The sequence below is a fragment of the Vicia villosa genome, linkage group LG2, assembly GCF_029867415.1.
Source record: "Vicia villosa cultivar HV-30 ecotype Madison, WI linkage group LG2, Vvil1.0, whole genome shotgun sequence".
Taxonomy (NCBI): domain Eukaryota; kingdom Viridiplantae; phylum Streptophyta; class Magnoliopsida; order Fabales; family Fabaceae; genus Vicia; species Vicia villosa.
The window spans coordinates 144,361,551-144,388,262 of NC_081181.1; the positions used below are offsets into that span (position 1 = coordinate 144,361,551).

A 26,712-nucleotide genomic window follows, 5' to 3' on the forward strand; every position below is an offset into this window, starting at 1 on the left:
ATTTCATGATATGATTCATCAAGAAATAGAGGTGTATGTCGATGACATGATTGCAAAATCCAACACCGAGGAAGAACATTTGGGTCATTTACACAAGTTGTTTGACAGACTCAAAAAATACAAGTTGCGACTGAACCCAAATAAGTGTACCTTTGGAGTAAGATCCGGCAAACTCTTAGGTTTCATAGTCAGCAGCAAAGGTATTGAGGTTGATCCCGCCAAGGTTAAAGCCATTCAAGAAATGCCTATACCTCGTACCGAGAAACAAGTCAGAGGATTCTTGGGACGTCTGAATTACATCGCCCGATTCATTGCCCACATGACTACTACTTGTGTGCCAATCTTCAAACTGTTGAAGAAAGATCAAGTGGAAAGGTGGAATGACAAATGCCAGTTAGCCTTTGACAAAATCAAAGAATATCTCCAAAAACCTCCAATCTTGTTGCCACCTGTGGAAGGCAGACCTCTGATAATGTACCTAACTGTGTTAGAAGACTCAATGGGGTGTGTGCTGGGACAACATGACGAATCCGGCCGAAAGGAGCACGCAATCTACTATCTTAGCAAAAAGTTTACCGATTGTGAAACAAGATACTCACTACTCGAAAAAACTTGTTGTGCCTTAGCTTGGGCAGCTCGCCGACTAAGACAGTACATGCTAAATCACACCACTTTCCTAATCTCCAAGATGGATCCCATCAAATACGTGTTCGAAAAACCTGCTCTCTCTGGAAGAATAGCGAGATGGCAAATGATCTTAACAGAATATGACATTCAATACACTTCACAAAAAGCAATCAAAGGAAGTGTGGTGGCTGATCATCTGGCTCATCAAGCAGTGGATGATTATTAAGCATTGAACTTTGACTTCCCAGACGAAGACATTATGCTAGTCAATGACTACAAAAAACCAGGACCAGAAGAAGGACCCGGGCCAGGATCCCGGTGGACTATGGTTTTTGACGGAGCTTCTAATGCACTTGGAAATGGCATCGGAGCTGTGATCATTTCCCCCGCAGGAGGTCATACACCATTCACTGCCAGGTTATGCTTCAATTGCACTAACAATATAGCCGAATACGAAGCATGTATTCTGGGTCTCAAAGCTGCAATCGATCTAAGAATCAAATTCCTGGAAGTCTACGGAGACTCGGCCTTGGTAATCTACCAAGTCAAAGGGGAATGGGACACGAAGCACCCGAATCTAATTCCTTACAAAGAATATGTGCTGAGTTTGATTCTTTACTTCGAAGAAATCACTTTCGAACACATCCCACGCGAGGAAAATCAACTAGCTGATGCTTTAGCTACCATGTCATCCATGTTCAAAGTCAGGTGGGACAACGAGGCGCCTATGATCACCATCTATAGGCAAGATGAACCATCCTATTGCAATGAGATCAATACCGAAGGAACCGAGGAAAAACCATGGTTCCATGAGGTAAAAAGATATCTCGAAACTCAGGAGTACCCTGAAGGGGCATCCATTAATGACAGAAAGTTTCTAAGGAGATTTGCTGCCAAATTCTTTCTAAGCAATGGAACCCTATACAAACGCAACTATGACTCGACTTTACTTCGCTGTGTAAACAAGAAGGAAGCAGAACAGATCATGGAAGAAATACACAATGGTGCCTTCGGTACTCATTCCAGTGGACATACAATGGCTAAAAAGATCCTTAGAGCAGGTTATTACTGGTCTACCATGGAAGCAGACTGCCATCATCACTCCCGAACATGTCACAAATGCCAGATATATGCTGACAAAGTACATGTACCTCCAGTTCCATTAAGCGTCCTGACGGCTCCTTGGCCTTTTGCAATATGGGGTATTGATGATTGGAGAAATCAAACCTACTGCCTCCAACGGACATCGCTTTATCCTGGTCGCTATTGACTACTTCACAAAGTGGGTAGAAGCAGCTTCATTTGCTTCTGTCACCAAAAATGTGGTAGCCCGGTTCATCAAATACAATCTCATTTGTCGGTATGGCATCCCTGAACGGATTATCACGGACAATGGCACAAATCTAAACAACAGAATGATTACTGAACTTTGCACACAGTTCAAGATCAAACATCATAATTCCTCTCCATATCGACCAAAGATGAACGGCGCGGTGGAAGCTGCCAACAAGAACATCAAGAAAATCATACAAAAAAATGACAGTAACCTACAAAGACTGGCATGAGATGTTACCTTTTGCTCTTCATGGTTATCGCACATCTGCGCGTACTTCAACAGGGGCAACTCCATTTTCCTTAGTCTATGGTATGGAGGCAGTTCTTCCAATTGAAATTCAGATTCCTTCCCTAAGGATTATGAAAGAAGCCAATCTAGACGAAGATGATTGGATTCAAACACGGTTGGACCAGATAAACTTGATTGATGAGAAAAGGCTCGCAGCTATTTGTCATGGTCAGCTATATCAAAAGCGCATGATCAAAGCCTTCAACAAAAAAGTCAAAAGTCAAGCATACCAAACTGGTGGCTTGGTTGTCAAACGCATCATCTTACCACAAGGTGATCCCAGAGGCAAATGGACTCCCACCTACGAGGGACCATTCATAATCAAGAAAATATTCTCCGGCGGCGCCATGTTGCTTACCACCATGGATGGCGAGGATTTCCCACACCCTGTGAATGCTGACATAGTCAAAAAATACTTCTCTTAAAAAGAAAAAGAAAAAAAACAGCTCGCTAAGTTGAAAACCTGAAAGGGCAACTTAGGCAAAAATGAGCGTCTCGGTGGATTGAAAACCCGAAAGGGCGATCCAGGCAAAAATTAGAGACTAGACAAAAAATCCCGGTAGGCTGAAAACCTGAAAGGGCGGCCTAGGCAAAAGTTAGGGAATGAAGCATACAACTGTGTTCCGTTCAGCTGCCTACTCACCATCAAGATTCAACACCTCAAAGACACCGATCAGTCTAATCACTTTCTTCCAACAAGTGAGGGATGAGATGCTCGAAGACAGATTGGCAATAGCAGAGTTGAAACTTGACTGGATCATTTTCACATAGCTATTTATCTTCATAAATATTTTTCAAAACTTTCTGACAGTTTCCTACTTCTAGGATTGTTGTCTCCCTGTGCTAACCCGCCTATCATGGCTCTTTCCAATGCAGCTCTTTTCACTTTTTCTGTTTTAAATACGTAAGCGTCCCAATGATAATTTTGAATGAACATATGCATTTGAATATGATTGATGTTTACCAGGAAAAACAGGAATGGCATTCAGGAAATGTCCCGATCATCTGGACATCATTCCATCAGAAGGAAATCACCAAGAGAAACGCATTTCTCAGCAAATTCCTCAAAAAGATTTTCTCTTCAAAAGAAGTCTTATTCCCCAGCAGGTTTGTTCCAGATTACTATCTTCAGAAGGTGTGATCCCCGCGCCCGGACTTGGTCAGATAGTGCATCGGAGGATTATGCATCTTCCTCATTCCCATTTGAAAGGGCATCAGAACTTCCAGCTACCTTTGATTCCCCAAGCAGTAGTCAAAGATCCTTCAACGGGATACCCGGGTTCTCAAAGAATTTCCCCAGACGAGGGTACTCAAGCAAGACAAAAGATCATCAACGATCACAATACATTCATGTCCAGCTGACTAGTGGGAATTTATTTTTCCAATTAGAAGCTTGACATCACATTCACATATTCACATTCACATATTCACATTCACATATTCACATTCATACATCATATTCATACATCATACATCATACATCATGCATCATGCGCATATTCTTACACAGCATAACATGCATATTTCTCCGGGAATATCTCACATTTACATGCATCATAAACATTGCATATCACTAACTTGATTTTTCAGGTAGGTAGATATCTTCAACAAAGATGTTCTCAATCACATGCCGTGTTCACCTGAATTCCATGAACGGTTCTCTCAGATATAATCAAGCCGAAGATTCATTCTGATCACTTACCAACTCAAAAACAAGCATCACAGATCTAAAGCGATACCTCAGACGGTTCCAAAACGATCTAACATTGCGGATCTAAAGCGATACCTCAGACGGTTCCAAAACGATCTAACATTGCGGATCTAAAGCGATACCTCAGACGGTTCCAAAACGATCTAACATTGCGGATCTAAAGCGATACCTCAGACGGTTCCAAAACGATCTAACGTTGCAGATCTAAAGCGATACCTCAGACGGTTCCACAATGATCAACTTCCAAAATCTAAAAAAACTTTGGACAAGTTCCGTAACGATTATCTTCCAAGATTTAAAGCGGTAACCTTGGACGGTTCCGAAACAGTCAACACAAAGACTTTCAAATCCTTCATCAAGATATAATCAATGGATTCATTCTGATGAACAAACCCTCAACCTATTTACCAGGTGGCATCTGAAAGCCCATCTCAGGTAATGTTTCAATCTGCCAACAACATTTCGCAGACGACATTCAAATGCAACTTCCAACATCTCTTCTGATCAAGGTAAGTGCAAATTTTCAGGGCATCTAAATATTCAATCATCTTCTACCTTCAGATTTCATACAATCTCTTCAGGTTTAAGAAGATTGAATAGGGGCAACTGTTATACCCCAAAATTTGCCCACATATTTTTCAAAGAAACTCCAATCTGAAAATTAAGGGTCTCATATAATCATGGATTTTTATTTCAACAAATATCCTGACATATGAAATACTTAGTTTTTAGAACTTTTCTTATACAGTAATTTGGCTTGCAGTTGAATTTATTCTTACGCAAACACCAAATACTGTTTATTACTTCACACATGCTATTTATTTATTTACAGATAAATAGTACTGACACAATTGGTACAGAGTTAAATCTTTTTGCAGGCGCAGAATCAGGAAACTCAGACTGTACTGGTAACAAATAGATTATTATTATCTTTTGTTTCCCACTAATTTTTGTACTATATTCCATTATTTGCAAAAATCTTTTCAAATCTCTTTTTTTCAAAAAATCAAATCTCTCCTTTTTCCAACACTATCATACACTTTCTTTCAAATCTTACTTCCACTCAAATTTTCCTTTTGTACGGAATCACATCATTCCCCAACGTCTCTTTCCTTCTTTCCATTCTATAAATACCTCTCATTTTCTTTCATAAAATCTCACATCAAATTCCAATTCATCTTTCAAATTCCTATCTTCATAATCCATCCTTTCTCTTCTTCCCTGACAAGAATGGCAAAGTGGATAGAGACACTGTTTCTTACAGTCATCACCATTGCTACGGTGATCATGACTTTCTTCTGCCTGCATAGTCCTGAGGAGTGTGGACCTGCAATGGTTATGCTCCCAATCATCTACATGTTATTGTTCATAGCATGGGTTATCAATCGTCATTCTTAAAATTTGCCGTATTTCTTATTTCTTAAATGTACCGTTTATTCGTCGTACTGTTCAATATAGTATGTGATATTTGTACTGTCAGTATTAAATGTTGTACTATTTGTCATAATATTGCTTAATTACTAAGATAATATTTTGTGTGTTTTCTGCCAGTCAAATATTCCTATTTCTGTGCATTAAATGATTTTCAGGGTTATTATCGGTAATTTTGCCCGCATACCGTAAATATTAGTTATTTATTATGTCTGTGTTTTTCTAACAAGTCATGTAAATAAACTTTCATTTTTCACATAAAACAAAAACAAAAAAAAAACAAAAAAGAAAATTAACTTTGACTGTTGATTTTTCACTCTAACTGCTACGTCAATACCTGAACAGTCAGTTGACAGCCAAACTGCTGGCAGTACAATTCTCAGTGTTTTGTACCATCAATCAAATCAATCTTTCACAAATCAAAATTCCAAGATTTTTGTTCTAGAAGTCTTCTGAATATCACGCGATTAGCAGAGACTCAACATTGCACAAAAATCAGGTACGCTTAACTGTCTCCTACACAAACAGTCCCTAATCAGGGTTTTTCTTGTTTTTACAGGAGCAACAAGTTTTGAGAGCTCAAATGGATTTAATACACATCCATATATCTCAAAGTACCATCATACAAATTTTCAAACTTCAATTCACTCAGACGCACCGTCGGCAGCTCAAACAGTCAACAGACGACCCGTTTGACCAAAAAAGTCAACAGACAGTCAAAAATGAAATTTTTTGTCAAAGTCCATATTTTGTCAAAGGATTCATCATTTGATCATTGGATGATCATAATTCATCAAGGAAAGATCAAAAATCAACAAAACCCTAAGATTCAAAATTAGGGTTTTTGCCTGAAAAGTCAACTCAACTTTGACTGATCATAACTCTCTCATCCTTCATCCAAAAAATTCAAACCAAAGCTTGTTTTGAAGGAAATTCAATTATCTTTCAAATTCCATTGATCCCATGGTCATTGGATTCACCATTTGAAAAATATGATCAAAGACATTACAGGTCATTTTCAAAGTCAACAAAAAGACACTTTTTTCAAAAGGACACACAAGGAGCTTCAAAAATCATTTTGACATGAGACCAAAGACATTGGTTAGAGGACTCTTTGAGGTTTCTAAAAAGTGCAAGATCTCCTTCATATGACAAAAATTGAAGGATTTACACCTTGTTGAAGTTGGCTAAATTTTGGGAAAATACATGAAATCAACATTGTTCAAAATGGCATTTTTTCCAAATGGGGCCAAGTTTTCAGCATTCAAACATCATTTCCATGATGATATGGGCCTCCCACGACCAAGACTAAGCCCACATAATTTTTTATCCATTTTTGGCATAATTTTATCTTATTTTAAGATTAAAATTAAAAAGAAAATGAAATGGATAAAGAATAGCTTGTATCCCAAGCATGACTCATTCAATTCTGTCCCAAAGCAAAGTACAGCAGAGGAGAAGAAGAAAATCAAGCCATGGTGGCTTAAAGGCAAAGCTACCAATGTTGAAAAAGTCAAGATTCCAAAAAAAACTCATCAATGCTTTTGGCTTAGTTTCTAAGCACTCTAATGCTTATAAATAGGCTATAGCACTTCAGTAATAATAGAGACAGAAATAGAGAGCAAAACTCTTGTTTGTAACACACTTGTAATCTCTCAAAATATTCAAAGAATTTTGAAATTCGAATTCCAAATTTAAGTCACTTTCCATTCAAACTAAACACTCAAACACGTTCCTTGAACATCACTGAAACTATCCCAATCAATTACAAGCCTTGAAGCTCACTGAATCGAGCTACACAGGTCAAAATTTGTTCAAACTAAAATCAATTCGTATCTGGTTATTCACACATGTTTAACAAGATGTAGACATACTATTGAGTTTGGTTTGAGGTGTAGATCATTTCTGGAAACTTAATTGAAGTTTGGACACGTACAAACGAAATCACCATTTTAGGGTTCATAGCTTCAAAATTAGGGCTTTCCAAATTAGGCAAAATTAGAAGTTCTAATTAGTACCATTGAATTCGCATGGACCAAACGAATTGAACTGATAGGTCGCGCCAAGTTTATGTGCACGTTTGACCCTATTCGCTATTTTGCAGGTTTAGTAAGTAACCAATTACAGCGCTTTTGGTAAGAAAGCGCTATTAAAAGTCTTGTCTGAAGGTTGAAGACGAAGACGTGTCACCCCCCTATTGGTTCTGACGCGCGCGTTTTTTTGAATATAACCCTTGGTTTCAGTGCTTTGCAGGCGTGTCATAAGTGATGTTCCCTCACCATCTGGACCATCTGATCTCATTTATGACTCATCCAACGCTCCAGATCACGCGTGCACATCATACTCCCTCAATCAAACCACACAGGATCAGTATCCTTTTATTTTCTATTTTATTTTCTATTTTATTTTAATTTCTTTGTTAAATTAATTAAAAATAGTTTTAAAAATCCAAAAAATACACAAAAAATATTTTTAGACTTCTAAAATAATATATTATTTTCTGAAATAAAAATATTTTATTTTTCTTCATAATTTCAATATTTTGCATAATTAATTAGTATATATTTATATATTTGCTTTTTAATTATTCTAACCAATCAAAAAATCATAAAAAAAATTGTTCTTCATGTTAAATATTGTTTATATATTATAAACTAATTTTGTACATATTTTGAATAATTTTATCTTTAAGTTTTAATTATTTGTATAATTATTTGCATAATTATGTTTTAATTAACTTAAATCAATTTCAAATCAATTTAAAAAATTCAAAAAAAATTAGTTTTGTTTTAAAATTAATTAACAAATATTTTGTACATATTTTAAACTTAATTTCTAGGTTTAAATCTATTTTCATCTTTTTTCTTCATTTTAATTTAATTAATCATGCATTAATTATAATTAAAACCAATCATAAAAATTCCAAAAACATGCCTTTTATGTTTCTTGCAATTTAAATTCCTAGATAAATGTATAGGATGTCAAACTCATGTAAATAGGCTAGTTTACATTTCCTGCACAATCGATGTAATAGCGTAGATTTACTTTCCGCACTTTACATTTCCGCACTTTAATTTCCAGCACATATAAACTGCGTGTATGTCAAAGATAAAATTGAACCGTTAGATCACTAACTTCAAAGATAAATATCTGAATCCAATCACAATCACACTTGCACCTCTTCAGGAAATCCCTTTTCAATCTTTCAAAGTCAAAGTCAAAATTCCACTGTTTTGAGTACAAAATAGAACCTTGCTTTTATATCCGGTGAAAGGATAGATTTTTAAAGGAAATAGGATAAAGACCTTACAACTCAGGGTAGACCTCCTAGTTTGCTTGCTCAAATCAAAACAAACAAAATTCTCATACACTGTTGATTTTTCAAAACTTTCAAAAAGACAATACTTTGTATACATCCAAACACGGGTTATTACAAAGTTAACGTTCTTTTCAAAACATCTTTCGAAAGATAAACAAGCATTTTGTATACATCCACACACGGATCATTACAAAATTCAATTTACAAAGGTATTTGAAACCACATATGAGCAATTTCAGAGCAATTGAAAAGTGATCGAAAAACAAGTGAGCTAAGCAAACTTAAGAGCCCATGGATAACCATGGATACAAAGGGTGCTAACACCTTCCCTTTGTATAACCTACCCCCTTACCCAGAATTTCTTAAAGGTCTTTTTTCTGTGTCTTTTATAAACCTTTCCTTAATTGGATAAAATAAAAGGTCGGTGGCGACTCTGTGATATTTTCAAAAATGCGAAAGCATTAAGCGACAAAAAAGAGTCAGTTCACGTATCTCTACAGATCAGAGGTATGGCCCGGTATTAAAAAAAATCGGAGGTCCACACCTGTAAATGGTGATCATAGGCGCCTCGTTGTCCCACCTGACTTTGAACATGGATGACATGGTAGCTAAAGCATCAGCTAGTTGATTTTCCTCGCGTGGGATGTGTTCGAAAGTGATTTCTTCGAAGTAAGGAATCAAACTCAGCACATATTCTTTGTAAGGAATTAGATTCGGGTGCTTCGTGTCCCATTCCCCTTTGACTTGGTAGATTACCAAGGCCGAGTCTCCATAGACTTCCAGGAATTTGATTCTTAGATCGATTGCAGCTTTAAGACCCAGAATACATGCTTCGTATTCGGCTATATTGTTAGTGCAATTGAAGCATAACCTGGCAGTGAATGGTGTATAACCTCCTGCAGGGGAAATGATCACAGCTCCGATGCCATTGCCAAGTGCATTAGAAGCTCCGTCAAAAACCATAGTCCACCGGGATCCTGGCTCGGGTCCTTCTTCTGGTCCTGGTTGTTTGTAGTCATTGACTAGCATAATGTCTTCGTCTGGGAAGTCAAAGTTCAATGCTTGATAATCATCCACTGCTTGATGAGCCAGATGATCAGCTACCACACTTCCTTTGATTGCTTTTTGTGAAGTGTATTGAATGTCATATTCTGTTAAGATCATTTGCCATCTCGCTATTCTTCCAGAGAGAGCAGGTTTTTCGAACACGTATTTGATGGGATCCATCTTGGAGATTAGGAAAGTGGTGTGATTCAGCATGTACTGTCTTAGCCGGCGAGCTGCCCAAGCTAAGGCACAACAAGTTTTTTCGAGTAGTGAGTATCTTGTTTCACAATCGGTAAACTTTTTGCTAAGATAGTAGATTGCGTGCTCCTTTCGGCCGGATTCGTCGTGTTGTCCTAGTAGACACCCCATTGAGTATTCTAACACAGTTAGGTACATTATCAGAGGTCTGCCTTCCACAGGTGGCAACAAGATTGGAGGTTTTTGGAGATATTCTTTGATTTTGTCAAAGGCTAACTGGCATTTGTCATTCCACCTTTCCACTTGATCTTTCTTCAACAGTTTGAAGATCGGCACACAAGTAGTAGTCATGTGGGCAATGAATCGGGCGATGTAATTTAGACGTCCCAAGAATCCTCTGACTTGTTTCTCAGTACGAGGTATAGGCATTTCTTGAATGGCTTTAACCTTGGCGGGATCAACCTCGATACCTTTGCTGCTGACGATGAAACCTAAGAGTTTGCCGGATCTTACTCCAAAGGTACACTTATTTGGGTTCAGTCGCAACTTGTATTTCATGAGTCTGTCAAACAACTTGTGTAAATGACCCAAATGTTCTTCCTCGATGTTGGATTTTGCAATCATGTCATCGACATACACCTCTATTTCTTGATGAATCATATCATGAAATAGCGCTACCATTGCACGTTGATAGGTTGCTCCTGCGTTTTTCAGACCAAAGGGCATTACTTTGTAACAAAAGGTTCCCCAGGGTGTTGTGAAGGTTGTTTTTTCCATGTCTTCGGGTGCCATCTTGATTTGATTGTACCCTGAGAATCCGTCCATAAAGGAGAATACCTTGCATTGTGCGGTATTGTCAACCAGTACATCGATGTGTGGTAGAGGGAAATCATCTTTGGGGCTTGCCCGGTTCAGATCTCTGTAGTCCACGCACATTCTGACTTTCCCGTCTTTTTTAGGTACAGGCACGATGTTAGCTATCCAAGGAGGATAACTTACAACTTTTAGGAATCCGGCATTGAACTGTTTTTCAACCTCGTCTTTGATCTTTTTTGACATATCAGGCCTACTCCTTCGTAGTTTCTGTTTGACTGGAGTGCTACCTTCTTTGATTGGCAGGCGATGAACTACAATGTCCGTGTCAAGGCCTGGCATATCCTCATAGGACCAGGCGAATATCTCGACGTAGTCTCGCAGCATTTGAATCAGTTTTTGTTTAAGGCTGTGTTCTAGATCAGCCCCTATTTTGACTTCTTTCTTTTCTTCGTTGCTGCCCAAGTTGATGACCTCAATTGGCTCCTCGTGAGGCTGTATGGCCTTGTCTTCTTGTTCTAGCAGCCTTGCAAGTTCTCTTGGCACTTCACAATCTTCCTCACTTTCGTCCTCAGTTTGGTAGATCGGATTTTCAAAGTCATGACGGGCAATAGCAGAATCGTTGTTGACTGGATCCAGAGTGTATGTGAATCTGCATGTTAATTATGTGAGTGTGTGTGAAAAAAACATAGCTATTTGAAAGCGAAGAAAGAAGGAAAAAAGGATCACAAAATTTAAATATGCAAGCGTCCCATGATTTTATTGAATGCATATGATCATGATATGATAAGCCCTTATAGAAGGACCAGTGTGCTAAGGCACACGGCTTTCAAGCTCATGGTTCGATTGTTCAGGAACCATTTTTATCTTTGCACAAAGAAAACAGGAAATGGCATTTACTCCTGGACAAAGGAGATCACATCCTCAGCTTTACAGTTGTTCAATCCACTGTTGTGAGCAGGGGGTACCCAGCTGTTCCAATTGTAGTTGTCTTCTTCATCTTCCACAGCATTGATTTCATTAGTGGGAAAATGAGCCGGTGATCCTTCGGGATAAGGGATATACTCTGCTGGATACGAGAGCCCAGGCTGAGATATCTCTGTTGGCTGAGCGAGATGCTCGATAAGGCCGTCCCATGCAGTCGGGATGATGTTTTGAATAGAGACTTGTGCATCCTGATGAGGAGTGTATGATGACAGAAAGCAACCCTCGTTATTTGGTATTTCCCTGGCTTCTTCCAAAGCGAAATTGTCATTGTAATGTTCATCCCATCCAGTTGGGACAATGTCCTTCATAGCAATTTGTGAGCTTGGAGGAGCGGAATATTTCACCATATAGTCATATTTGCCGCTGGGTTCTCCTAGCGTGTCCCATACTTCTTTGGGTGGATTTTGATATTGCTCAGTGACGGGACTTGTGAAACTTTCGTCATTTCCAATTTGATCACCCCATCCAGTCGGGGTAAGGTCTTCCATAGCAATATAAGAATTCTGAGGTGCGGCATACTGATAGTTATACCCGCCGTTTGGTTCTCCCACAGCATCCCACATTCCCATGGAAATGGGTGGAATCTCATCTGGATATGGCTGAAGGATATGGTTCATGAACACTCCTTCATCTTCAATAGCGTTTACTTCTTGGCTGACAAAGTGTGACATCAATCCTTCAGAACGAGGACTTTGATCATTCTTTTGATTTTCACTATCATAGCCCAGACCTAGCTTGTCAGACTTGTAGGGTATATCGGGAAGCTGTCCCCATACTGTGCAATCACCCTGTTCAATCATGGCTTTGGCATCCTTGAGAGAAGCCATAGTTGTAGTTGGAGTAGCAGGAATATGCTTGGTGGTAGAGACATCTGGAGAGACCACCTCAAATGATTGGCATGGAGTTTCGATGAATTCGTCCTCCAACTCGACATATTTGGAATTGCTTAGGTGACTAACCACATATTCCTCTTCGCCATAGACTGTGACAATCTTTCCTTTTACTGGATATTTTAACTTCTAATGCAGGGTAGAAGTTACAGCGTTTGCCCCATGTATCCAAGGGCGTCCAAGTAAACAGGAGTAGGCTGGGTGAATTTCCATTACGTAAAAGATGGAATCGAATATTTGAGAACCCACTCTGATTGGGAGATTCGCTTTTCCGTATACCGTTCTGGTTGACCCGTCAAAGGCTCTTACCACAACATCACTTGGTTGTAACACAATTCCTTCGAAGTCAAGCTTTTCTAGTACTGTTTTTGGTAACACGTTCAAAGAAGAACCGTTATCTACTAGCACATGAGGTAGAGTGGTGCCATTACATTCAATGGAGATATGTAAGGCTTTGTTGTGATTTTTTCCAGCAGGGGTTAGATCCACATCAGAGAAACCGAGACCATTGCTCACGGTTAGATTGGCAACACAATTCTCAAATTGGTCGACTGAGATCTCTTGAGGCACATGCGCAGCTTTCAGGAACTTCATCAGAGCTTTGGCATGAGCTTCTGAATATTTTAGCAGAGATAGCATTGAGATTTTTGAAGCAGTGTGCCTCAGTTGCTCAATAATATTGTAATCACTCTTGCAGATGATTTTCAATATTTCCTCCATTTCTTGCTTTGACGGATCCTTAGCAGTGATCTCCACCGGGGTTTGAACTTGTTCAACTTGTGGCTCTTTGCCTCGAGCGTTGACATTTTGATTAGGAACTGGGACTCGGACTGGACCAGCAGCAACATTTGGAGAAATTTCTGGTGAAAAGATTCTTCCACTTCTCGTGACCTTGCTGGTACCCACAATATTACCCACAGTTGGAGTAGTTAACTTTGCGGCCTCTTCAGTCGAGGTACTCTGCTTAATTCCATGAACATAAACATTAGTGTCATATCCCCATGGGACAGCTTTGTCTGAGGAGTATGGAAATGGAGTTGGACTAGCAATGACTACTGATGCCACTTTGAGTGTAGCAGAAATTTTGAATGGAGCCTTGGCAGAGATTTTGAATGGTAAGCTGGAAATCACTGAGGCATCTTCTATTCTCATCCTGTTTGCAAAGACTTCGCACAACACGTCCATAGAAGGGAGCCTCTCAAACATAATGATACGGCGATCCATCCATTTTTGAATTCCCATTCTTAGATTTTCACAACCATTGGGCAGGCATGAGCAATAAAAGCAGTCGGGGTCACACCCTGGAAAGTAACCAGCTCGGATTAGCTTTCCTTTGACTTCGCAGAGTGGAGTTGATAATTCGTTCACATCATAGATGTAAACAGTGTCCAGGATAGCGTTGACAGTTTTGTCATGCTTTGGCATAGGTGCAGTAATGACATTTGGAGTTTCTGGAGGATCGAACTCAATTTCCCCAGCATCTATCATATCTTGTATTTTATTTTTCAGGGCCCAGCAGTGATCTGCGTCATGTCCTGGACAGTTTGAGTGATAGGCACATGTCGCATCAGGGCGATAATTCGGAGAGGAAGTGTTGACATTCTTTGGAGGACCTCTTAAGGTGATCAGATCTGCTTTTAGCAAGTGCTGCAATGCCTGAGAGATTGGCATGTTGATTCTAGTGAAATTTCTTCTTGGTGCATCTGGTCGATGCGTATATTTTGGATGTTGATCTTTTTGAGGTGCAGATGTGGAGATCAGAACCGCCCCTACAGATTGATGCTGCTCACTTTTGCGACTTTTCTGAATTTGCGTTGCATTGACCTCATTCCTCCCGCTGATGGGCCTTTTTGTAGTACCAGAGGAGGAACCTATTTGAATTTTTCCATTTTGAATGCCACTTTCGACACGTTCTCCGGTCAATATCAGGTCAGTGAAACCTGATGATGAGCTTCCCAACAAATGGCTATAGAAAGGGCCAGTTAAAGTGCCCATGAACATGTCAACTAGTTCGCGATCAGATAAGGGTGGTTGAACCCCTCCAGCCATATCTCTCCACTTTTGTGCATATCCTTTGAAACTTTCTTTTGGCCCCATAGACATGCCCCTTAGTTGAGTACGGGTTGGCGCAATATCAGCATTGTATTGGTACTGTTTGTAAAAAGCAGCAGCTAAATCTTCCCAAGTATGAACCTTGGTATTTTCCAGCTGGTAGTACCATTCGAGTTGTGTACCCGACAGACTTTCTTGGAAGAAGTGAATCCACAATTTGTTATCTGTTGTATGAGGTTGTATCTTCCTCACATAGGATCTCAGATGTAGTTTCGGGCAAGAAACTCCATCATATTTTGCAAAGACAGGAACTTTGAATTTTGGAGGGATAACAACATCCGAGATGAGTGTCGCACGCTCGCGAAAAATGAACAGAGTCGCCACCAATATATTTATCCCATAAGGGAAAGGAATATCAGAAAACCTAACAAAGGAAGGAACAGGGTCTTGCGACCAGAGAATCAAGGTACGGGAGTCGGTTACGCAAGGGGAAGGTATTAGCACCCCTCGCGCCCATCGTACTCGATGGTATCCACCTATGTTTGTTTCTATCTAAAGGGTGTATCTATGTCTATGTCTATATGTGAATGCATGCAAAAGAAATACGGGGAAAAGAAGGAATTATTTACAAATGTGCTCGTTCAAGCCCCGCGACTTGATGCCTACGTATCCTTTTCAGGAATCAGAGCGCCGTAGTTCGGCTAAAGATTTTCTGTTTGTTTTTGTGTTTTTTAGTTGGGCGGAGTTAACGCTCGCGCTCTTGCATAAGGGACAGCCTAGGATGCAATTGAGCGGAGATAACAATGCCCTTAAGAAAGCGAGAGAAGAGAGAGAGAGAGAGAGTTTGAGTGTTTCGAGGAAATCCCTTAAGCAAGGGAAACTCGAGTTACTCTTTGGTTTGTGTTTTTTAGAGGTTGGGAACTTACGCCTGAATGGACCCTTAAGCAAGGGAGATCCAAGCACTCGAACATTCCCTTAAGCAAGGGATGTTCAAGCTTCCATTCCCTTTTTATTAGTCAAAGTATTTATTAGTCAATTTTTATGAGTTTTCTTGGTATTTTTTAATGGGAGTTTATTCAAGTATTTTTAGATGTTTTAATGTTGAAAAGAAAAAGAACTAGCCTAAGAAAACTAGCCTAATATGAATGAGGAATTCTACTTATTATTATCATGGTTTCTACCTAATGTTAGGATTTAAAAGAAACACGAAAAATAAAGCGGAAAGTAGAATATTGAAAATAGCATGAAAAAGAACAAGTCAAAATATAGCACAAAAGTGAATTAAAAGTACTATTATTTTTGAGTTTTTTGATATGAAAGGTGAACTCTAAATCAAGCAAAAAGAGAGATTAAAACCATAAGCCTAAAAACTAAAATTTTTTATGAACATTTTCTATGACAAAATATGTGTATCAAAGTCTAAAATGATGGTGGAAAAATTAGTATTTTTTATTTGATTAAAAGAAATGACAAAGCCTAGTTAAAAGCATAAAAAATAAGGAAACAGGGGGTGCAAATTGAATTTGAGGGTGTGATTAGTAGCTGGGCGTAGGGCCCAGAGGGTGGCCCAAGGCAGATTGTTCTTGTCTATGATTTTGTTGCCAGAATGTGTGCATCAATGGGCCAAGGAGGTGTTAGCAGCGAAAAGCCCAACAGATTTTTGTTATAGAATTTTGTTTGTACAATGAAAGAAGAAGGTGCGTGGGCCAAAGGGGGTGCGCTAGTAAAGCGAATAGGCCCAAGGGATTTCTCTTTTTGTTACAGTTTTTTAACATGATTTTTTATTAAGATTTTAATTGTTTTTCAATTAACAAATTTAATCAAATAAAAAGAAAAAATGGAAAATAGAAAGAGGAATTAGGGTTTAGTTTGTACCTTTTCGAATTCTCCCTCGACCTCTCGAATGAAGAACGGCGGCGCCTCTGATTCTACTCCGGTTGGTTGCGCCGCTGCCACACCACTTCGCCTCTTTCCTCACACTAAACCGCTCCTCCTTCCTTCTCCCTGAGTCAAGCTTTCGTCACCTCTCTCTCCCTCCGATCGAATCGACGCTCGGCCTCCGTAAACCTCCGCTCCGCTTTCTCGATCTCTTTCCGGTACCTCTCTTTCAATCTCCGCCGTGAACGATAACACTTCATTTCTCCCAATATCGGTTCTTCGTCTCAGCTTCTCAGTTTTTTTGACTCTCAATCTCCTTCTCACTTCTCTTTTGAGTTTTGAATCCTCACTGTTGAGAGATGACTGACGATTGATAATGGATGAATCGTGAATTATGGTGGTGAATCTTGGAGATGAATCTTGGAGATGATTGACGATTGATACACCGTGATTGTTGAATCGACGAAGGTATGAGGTTGATTCACTGATATTGTTGAAAACGATGAAGATGATGAAGGTGATTGTGACGTGTTTGATGCAGTGTGAAGCTGAAGATCGTTATGTTGATTGTAGCTTCCCCTTTGTTTTTGCAGATACGGAGATGAAGAAGTGAAGGTGTAATTCAGAGGGATTCGGTTCTTGTGATGAAGATTGAAGAAAAAGAGGATGAACCAGATTTGAACGGGTGAAGTTTCAGAGAAGGAGAGAGAGTTCTTTCTTCGATTCTGTTACAGGTTTGCGTAATCTTTTCCCTTGAACCTTTTCTTCCAACTTTCTGTTACGTTTTCGGTTATGCCGGTGAGTGGTTTTCTGATTCTTTCTTTTCTGTTATCAATTTCTGATGGACAGAGAGAGTGATGGTGATTGAAGATTGAATAAGGTTGAAGATGAGGGTGGTTAGGGATGAATTCAGAGAGTGATGGTTCTGAGATCAGAAATGGTGGAGAGGGTTGATGGTAAGAGCGTGCAGTTCAGAATTATGATGAAGATGAAGAATGGTTATGGAGGAGATGAATGAAGGAATGGTGGAGGAGAGTGGAAGAGGATGAAGATGAAATGGTGTGTGGTTGTGGAACTTAGGCTTAACACATCTTCATTCAAAGTTTACAAGCGAAACTATGATGAAGATTGGTGGTTGTGCTTCCAGGTGTGTGTAGAGAAGGATGATGAAGAGTGAGGATTGGAAGAGAGTGTGTAGCATTTATATATGAGCGATGATTGAGGAATAATGGTGAATCCTTGGGTGTGGAGCCTGAATCATAGCTTGCAATGAGCTTTTTTCGATTTCTCGAGTGTGGGACTTGGAAGGTATGTTGATAGTTGTTGTAGATAGCTGAATGAAACTGTTTTAATTGTTTTCTGATTTTCTGTTAATTGAATATGGTTTTGATATGATGAAGGACTGAATTTTTGGAAGTTTGGATGGTTATTTTTTCTGTTGGAGTTTTCTTTGGTAGTTATAAAATTGGTTAGTGAATGCTGCAAGTTTGTTAATAGTTAGTTATAATTGTTAGAGGCTTTATTAGATGGCAGTTATGGGGTTAACAGAGTCTGGACAGTTAGTTATGGACTGGAAATTGAATACTGGTTTTTTGTGATTGAATTGAATGCAGGGCTGCTTTAAGGTGTATGGTATGTGTTGTGAATGGATGTTGGGTGTTGCTGCTGTTCGTTTTTTCTTATGTTTGTGAACTGGAAATAGTTAGTAGGTGATTACAATGGAAGTTAGCCTGTTCAAAAACGGTCCGATGCAGCTCGGTTAGAACTAAGAGATTGCTCTGACACTTAATGAAATGTGATGTTTAAATGGTATAATGTTGAATGAATATTTCTGAAATTTTGTACTGATATGAGTGCTGATTTATTGTTGTATGTACTATAGGTGATGCTGCCAAAATGAATATGTATAATTCTGGTATTGTATGAATATATACTATAGGGACTGTTTTGATTTAGTTCTTGGGACTGTTTTGAATGACAGTAGTTGTGTGATGATGAATTGGTTTAGTTAGAAATAGTAGTCTGTGTATGCAGGAAGCTTGTATATTTTCTGAGTTCTTTGGTTCAATCTTGGTTAATTTGGAACTGAAGCATAGGGCTGTTTTTGATGTTTTCTTCTCTTGAATATGCTTCTATTGTTGCAGGATATTTACATGAATTGAAGAGGGATGCTCATGGTTTTTGTTGTGAATGAAACATGAGGTCAGAGGCTGGCGGTTTGGAGGTTTGTGATGCACATGGTGATGACTTCAAGGGAGTGGAATGCAAAGGCTCTAAAGTTCAGAAGTGGAATAGGTCCAGGGTAGGAGTTGACTTTGGTCAACTGTGTGACCAAAAAGTCAACAGTTGACTAAAGTCAACTATAGGTCAAAATATGTAAATTCTTGTAATGGTGTACTGTATTTGGATTTTGCAATGTGAATTGGACTTTTGAATTTTTGTAATGGATATGGACACTTTGTGATGAATTTTGGAATTGGATATTTGAATGGTGATAGATGGACATGGCTTGGCTTTTGTAATGAAATGTAATGAAATGGTTCATTTTTTGTAACAATACTTGATATGATGTGATGGAGTAATGAAATTTTCTTCATTCTTTAAATAGCCTTTGAATATGTTCTTCCCTCCATTTTGCTTTCTTTTTGAATTCAATCGTGCATTTCCCTCCTTTCTTCAGATGAATGAATACACACCCTTTTGGCGAAGTTTCAAACGAATAGCTTGGATTCCAAGTACTCAAAATGAACCATTTTGGATTGAAGAATAAACCAGATGACCCCCTAACAATAAGATGATCATAGGAACAACCCTGAAAATCCACCAGTTGACACAAGCACAACAAAATGAACCTTACTCCACTATTAGTTGAAAGCCTCAATAGAAACAAGCCTGCATAAAGTATGAACTTCAAGCCATGTGAAACCTCAGCTCTATCTACGACCTCGATCCCTTGCCAGTTTTATTGATTAATGATGCATGTCATGTTAATGCCTTAGTGAAAAGGTATGTACATGAATGTAAAGCCTAAGCCAGTTAGAAGTAAAGGGGTAGGACAAATTTGGGGTATGACAGCTGCCCCTATTTAATCATCTTAAACCTGAAGGTGAGATTGGCGCGAGCCTTTCGAACATTCGAGGTAGAAGAAGATTAAATACCAAGACCAGAAATTTGTCCTGAAAAGATGGTGTGATCTTTATTCTTTATTTTTGTTTTGTTTTGTTTTGATATCTGCTGGGGAGAGAGAATTTTTGTTTTTCTGGTGGAATGATTTATGGATGCTTTGGTTGAATGGGGAAAGAGAATAATGACTTGTTGGGGATTGGGAATTGGTTTTACGGTGAGAGATTATGGATGAATGGTGGTTGTCAGGCGAGAACTGACTTCACCTAGGATCAAAAAAATGAAAGAAATGATTTGCCAGGGCGAGGACTGGACTTTGAAAAAGTTTGCCAGGGCGAGAACTGGACTTTGAAAAAGTTTGCCAAGGCGAGAACTGGACTTTGAAAAAGTTTGCCAGGGCGAGAACTGGACTTTGAAAAAGTTTGCCAGGGCGAGAACTGGACTTTGAAAAAGTTTGCCAGGGCGAGAACTGGACTTTGAAAAAGTTTGCCAAGGCGAGAATTGGGCTTTGCCAAGGCGAGAATTGGGCTTTGAAAAAGGTTTGCCAAGGCGGGAATTGGGCTTTGAAAAATGATTACCAGGACGGGAACTGGATTTGGAAAATGATTACCAGGACGGGAACTGGATTTTGGAAAATGATTACCAGGACGGGAACTGGATTTGGAAAATGATTACCAGGACGGGAACTGGGTTTTGAAATGGGTTGAAGGTCGGAAGGCAATGGATTCACAACACGGGGGTTGGATCCGAAAAGTTTTCCCATACGAGGGAAGGGACCATGGAGACTAGTGACGACTAGACTCGATCGAAAGACATAATCACGAAGATGTTGATGCTTGCGAAGCATAAGAATTACATTAATCCCTCAGGCCAAAGGCGGGGTGTAACTCTTCAAGAGTGGCAATCGTTCGAATTGCCACACACCAAGTATGGTTATTCAAATGATTGAAAAATGAGATGGGTTGAATGCCCACCCTCATTCGCACTCTAATTTGCACGCAGCACACGGGAAATAACCTCGGAGACAACGATTCTGACGAAGAAAGACAGGAGAGAGAAGATAAGATTTCTCTTGGGGGATTGAGAATACCAGGTATTGGCACCATGGTTTGAGGAGGTTTGTGGTGTAGTAGCAGATATCAGATAGAGTTTGTAAGGACAACTTTTTCTGTGGGGATGTATCATCGTCTTGATTGAGTGTTGATTTGTATTATCTGGCTTATGCTTTGTATGCGTGTTTGAAATTTTCTATGGCGTAATGCTCCATTTGATTGGATATGCTACGCTTTTGAGGATGCAATGTTATATGCAGTGAACACTATATGCAGGATGCCAAATAAAGGCATTGATGAGGTAAACACCAGGGAGAATCCCCTTAGTGTTAAGGACCATGTGGAGGTGCCGATAGATATTGGACTTTGATTTGTAAGATGTACCTTCTTTGATTTGAAGAATAATTTCTGACTTCTCACCATGTGCCACTACTTGGAGGATTTTCAGCTTGAGGAGATTCCCTCAATTCACCATGTTGGGGATTATCCGAATAAGGGCACTAGGTTGGAGAAATGGAACAACTCTCAGGAGAAATAAACTCCTGTGCTTGGGGAGAGACCAAATTTCTAGGAGAAATAAACTCCTATGGTCATGGAGCGACAAAAAACTCGGAATTGTGCCCCAAGCTTCGTGACTTATGGAGGAATTTGCCCCAAAGGATCCTTGGAGAGATTTTGTCGAATCTCGACGTAACTGCCCCAGACTGGTTGAACTCAAGAGAGATTCCTCGACATGATTGTTGCACCCCAAAATTTGCCCTCTTTATTGGAGCTATAAGTTAATGATGACGTTTATTTCGTCATCCAAAAATGGAAGAAAAATAATAAAGAGTTTTCATGGGTTTAGGAGGGTAAAGTGTGAAAGAGCGGTTTAAACGGTGAAAGTACGAGAAAATTCATAAATACTATTTGGAAGGTGATACGAGCTAAGTTCCCGCGTTGTCTCCACTGTTTCGACGATATCTACAACTTTTGTGTTCGGCTCGGGAGCCAATTCTTTGAGGAAGGTTGTCAAATGTGCAAATTACTTGAGAATCCGCGGTGAAAAAACAGTGCTGAATGTAGGGTTTCGGACCTCGGAAAATTCATATCTCCTAATCCGCTCGACGGATTCGGTTGAAAATTTAACTGGAGCTCCGTGGCATCATTACCAAGATTTCATATGTTCGGACCGAAGGCTAAATATGCATAGAAAATTCCCAGAATTTTAAGGATCGTCGCGTTGTTTCAGTAAAAAGTGTGTTTTCGGGTATGTCGCGCCGAGTTCAAAAATTCATAACTTTTTCGATTTTTATCGTATGAAGTCCATTCCGGCGGCATTTTCTCAGAAATTTTGTTAGCTTCGATTCTTCGTCACACATGCTTGTTCAGATTTCGAGCCGAAGATGGGGTTTTATCGAGTTCTTTGAGCGGTACTCACAAAATTTCGCACAGTCGCGTCAGATGGATCGACGTTTCTCGTCATTCAAACGGGCGTATTTTCTTCATCGCTTATCGGATTGAGGTGCTTCTCGCGGCAATGAGTCACAAATTTGGTCATCTTCATAATGGCATTGGTTTCGTTCCTAAATTCAGAGCCGAACCGAGTTTCCTTAAAAATGAGCCAAAATAAGACGCACCGAGGGCAATTTGGACATTTCGCGTTGACAATATATAAACATTTTGCTCTTCACAAATCAAAGAGGACTCTCATAACTTTAATTTCACCCAAAAGATCAAAAACACTTTCTCTCAATTCTCTCTCAATTTGCTTGGATCAAAACCACAAAAACTCACAAAAACTTCATCAATTCAAAATCAAATCTTAAGAACAAATGAAGATCAAAGCACAAATCAAGATCTTCTCCTCCGATTAAAGTGTCGCGCATCTCTCTCCCTATCAAAGGATCTCACGCACCACTCTCTCCCTCACACCTCTTGAATTTCGTTCGTGTTCGCGTCGTGTTCGCGTTCGTGTTCATTCGATCTCATTCTCTTCGTTCGATCCGGTAAATTCACTACAAACCTTGCTAGATTATTGAATTTGTTGCTTAATTCGACATTGATCATGAAGATTTTTGATTGTGGATGATGGATCTATGATAATTGATGATGATAATTGCTTGTTGACAGCTTCGATTTGTGTTGATCTTGATTATTTGATTGAATTTGAGATTTACCGTTGAGTTGTTGATGATGCTACATGCATGTTGCTTATGATCCAAGAAATTGCATACTAAGTGTTTGATAATTTGAATGTGTGAAGCATTTATGCTTAATTTTGATTTCTAGCATGTGATAATTGATTGTGGAATGATAATTCATGATGCCTACGCTAAATTGATGCCATTTGAGGTTTGATAACAATTGCTCTTGATGATATAATCACAATGCTTACGATTCAATGCTTGCATGCTAATTGTTCGATGGAATGTTTAATTTTGCTCTTAAAGACCGATCAATTTGCTGAATAATGTGCTTTGCTCTTGACTCATAGCATTGCATGTTTGATATTTGCTTGTATGCTGAACATTCATGAAGAATTGCATCATGTTTCCTTGCGAGAAAACTCAATTTTTTGATCCTGGCACTGCTAGGTCGACCTAGGGTGAGTTTAGGTCGACCTAAAACCTTCATTTTTGACCATGGCACTGTTAGGTCGACCCAGGGTGAGTTTAGGTCGACCTGGAGCTGTTTATTTCGTTTCTGGACCTGTTAGGTCGACCTAGGTCGAAGGTAGGTCGACCTACTTTTGCTTCCTTTGCTTCCTAACTTCAATCTTTCATATCTTTTTGCTCGTAACTCCGATTTGCGCGTTCTTTATACCGTTGGAAAGCTTGTGAAACGTGCTATCTTGTGAGATGATTGGTATTGATTGATTGTGGTTTATTCATCTTTGTTTTCCCCTTGACATTTTGTTGTTCATTTCATGTTTGCATTAGTTATTCCTTTTCTTTTAGATTAGAAGGTAATAACGCAATTCCGATTGCGATGTTTTGTTATCTCTAACTTGTGTGCTAGTGTGCAAGGCTTTTGGACGGTCACCGATCGATACTCATTGCTTGAGTGTTCCGCTTCACTTGCGGAATACGATTATATCTCGTTTGACTCGTATCGTGTTCTCGACTTGGAGACACGATCTTATTGCTTTATATCTGCTTGTTTGGTTTGCTTGTTACTCTTGCAGGTGTATCGTGATTATGCTCGACGCGCGTGTCGACCTTTGTGTGCTTTATGGCTAATCGGTGTGCTGACCATTTGCTTTTGCTTTGCTAGCTCGCTTGCGGGATTCTAGTTTCTTCGCTTCGCCTCTCTTTAGTTTACGGATCATCATCCGTTTGGTATTGATCCCGTTTCATTTTATTTCTCTCGCACTTTATCGCCTCCCCGCATCATCCTATAACATGAGAAGTAGGACCTAGACATGCATCTGGCCAAGCCCTCTAAAGAGGCTCTGTTTTTGTTGGTGTGTTTATATTTGTGCTTTGCGGCAGGGAGTCACGGTGTAATAAGTCCTATATGGCACTCCGTTAAGTCCTCATGGAAGGCATGCGGTCAAGGGTTCGTAATCAACCCCCGCCTAGTCTCATCGAGTCCGTTTGGTATGCGCATGCTACGCGTTGCTCGCTTCCGAACTTGCACAAGATCTTGTTATCGAGTATGTCAGGAAAAGGGTTCATGTAGCCGGACCCCCGCCTTTCCTATAGCTCGCGTCGCTCGACGTTGATGCTCGGTGTACGCACGCACTGTTTTCCTTTCCGATCCGTGAAGGCTTGGTTGCTGAGAGGGGTCCGCCCTCTTGTCTATGGCCCGATCATTTTCGCGAGGTCTAATGCTTGGTTGACTTGGGTTGAGCTGCTCCCCTTGGCTATGGCGGGACCGTTTTTCTACCATTCGGTCAGTACCGTTGGTTTTGTTTGCTTTCCGAGCGGATGCTCGTTTGTGTGCTATTTGTTTGCTTTTGCCCTTTCCCTCGTAGGTTGATTAGTTTAGTTTAGACTGATACCCTTTGTATGATAACATTAGGTAGCAAGCTTTCCCCCTTAGCTTAGGTCTTCCTCATGCATTCTTTTAAAACACAAACCACACTCTTTGATTTTCTTTTCTTAAGAGCTTGTTATTTCCGCTCCATTCCCAGCATAAGTCTCCAAAGGTCGAGCAGCGGAGTGTGAATGTAACTCGTTCACCTAAAAAACACAAAACAAACAGAAATTAGTTAGCCGAGCTACGGTAGCTCTGATTCTGCAAAACAGATACGTAGGCAGCGGGGTAGGGCCCGTGCGAGCACAATCCTTTCTTTTCCCTACATTCTGCATTCATTTTAGTCCAGATTAGCATAGATTTGTTACACACCCATAGATTTAGACACATGCGTGGATACCATCGAGTACGATGGGCGTGAGGGGTGCTCACACCTTCCCCTCGCGTAACCGACTCCCTTACCCTTTTTCTCTGGTTGTGAGACCGTTGTTTTGTTTTGTGGTTTGCTGGCATTCCTTTCCTTTTCAGGATAAATATGTTAGTGGCGACTCTGTTAATTTTCGCGGGTAGCGACAGCTGGCGACTCTGCTGGGGACGTCTTGACCTGTTGCTGGTCCGGACTCAGCGAGTCGATCCTAGCGCTTGTGTGTTTATCTTTGGGTGTTTTTACTGCTTTGCATATTTATCTGTTTGCATTGCATTCTATGTGCGCTTTTACTTTTCTGCATCATATTCTGGACTGTCGGGATCTCTGTCTGTTGGGTGGGTGTTTCAAGAGGTAAAAGGCCCAATACCCAGGCTATGTGTGAACCATAGGAACCCTAGGATAGAGTGGGAGCATGGTTTGTCTCGAGGTGTACGTCTCGGGATGGATTATGTGACCACGAGCAGAGTAGTGGTTTCAAACGGAGGTATTATCGTCACCCGCTTCCGCGCTGTGATGATGCTTACCTTCGGGCGGACCGTATACTGCGTTTCATGACCTTACCTTGGCCTAGATTTTACCCGTGAGTGGGGCGGGAATCAATGATCATTTAACAGGTACATTGTTGGTGACCGCTGTTCTTGTTCGTGGGCTACCGCTGTTCTTGTTCGTGGGTTACCGCTGTTCTCGTTCGAGTATACTATTGGTTCTTGTTCGTGGGGTACTATGGTTCTTGTTCGAGTGATAGTCTGTATTCTATTCCAGTGTGTTGGTGACTATATGTTCTGGTTCCGATGGTAAATTGTTCCGTTGGTGACTTGTAGTTTGTGTGGTGGTCCGAAACTATGCCGAACCTTTGAACTTGTGCCGTGTGATTTCTCGGCATCATCAGATATATCCAGTATTGTGGTTCCCACCGCTTTGCATCATTGCATGTTTACTTTCAAAAAAATAATGTACAAAAAATAACTAGCATACATGTTCCTTTCATTTCCAAGGAATCATATCTTTAAGTCTCGTTCCGAGCTTTTCCATCTCTTGCTTGCCAAAAATTAAAACACGAGGATTCCTTGGAAATTGAATGAACATGGCATTGCATTCATATCATGCATCTCATACATCTCATGCATAACAGGTATTCAGGACCAAGGATCTCTTATTCAGACTTGGTACTCTCACCAGACTCAGAGATTTGATTTGTTCTTATTGTGTGCTCAAAGATCAGTCATGAAACAACTTTGTGGGGTGACCAAGAGGAAAGCTCGGTTGGGGTTATCTATGAAGACGTGTCTTATGCTCATTTGCTTTCATGCTTGTTTTATTTGCAACTGGTTAAGCTCCGTACTGTGGGGATGTCTACATATTCTTTGCCTGATGACGATGAAACTATGTGTGAATTCTATCTCGAGGCACCTGGTTATGATGTTAGTATCTACAAGTCTCTGAAGTTGCTTGGGGCTCCCGAACGAGGGATAAGCAAGACATTGTCTATCTTGAGTGTAATACGGTGAACTGACTTTTTATAATCGAAATGTTGCGGTAAGCAAGAGTCGCCACCGACTTTTATTTTATCCAA

The 26,712-nt window shown here is 40.0% G+C and overlaps 1 long non-coding RNA gene across 3 annotated transcripts; it reads left to right on the plus strand.

The window, feature by feature from the left end:
- The first annotated feature begins 16,562 nt into the window (after window positions 1-16,562).
- LOC131646967 (uncharacterized) lies at window positions 16,563-19,424 on the plus strand. Of its 3 annotated transcripts, none has more exons than XR_009297686.1 (4): window positions 16,563-17,045; window positions 17,171-17,311; window positions 17,427-17,885; window positions 18,722-19,424. It is a non-coding gene; the product is annotated as an uncharacterized LOC131646967 (long non-coding RNA). The 3 variants fall into 3 exon arrangements; XR_009297687.1 differs by lacking the exon at window positions 18,722-19,424 and adding an exon at window positions 18,191-18,380 and having other exon boundaries at window positions 16,563-17,094; XR_009297685.1 differs by lacking the exon at window positions 18,722-19,424 and adding an exon at window positions 18,191-18,380.
- Window positions 19,425-26,712: the final 7,288 nt, after the last annotated feature.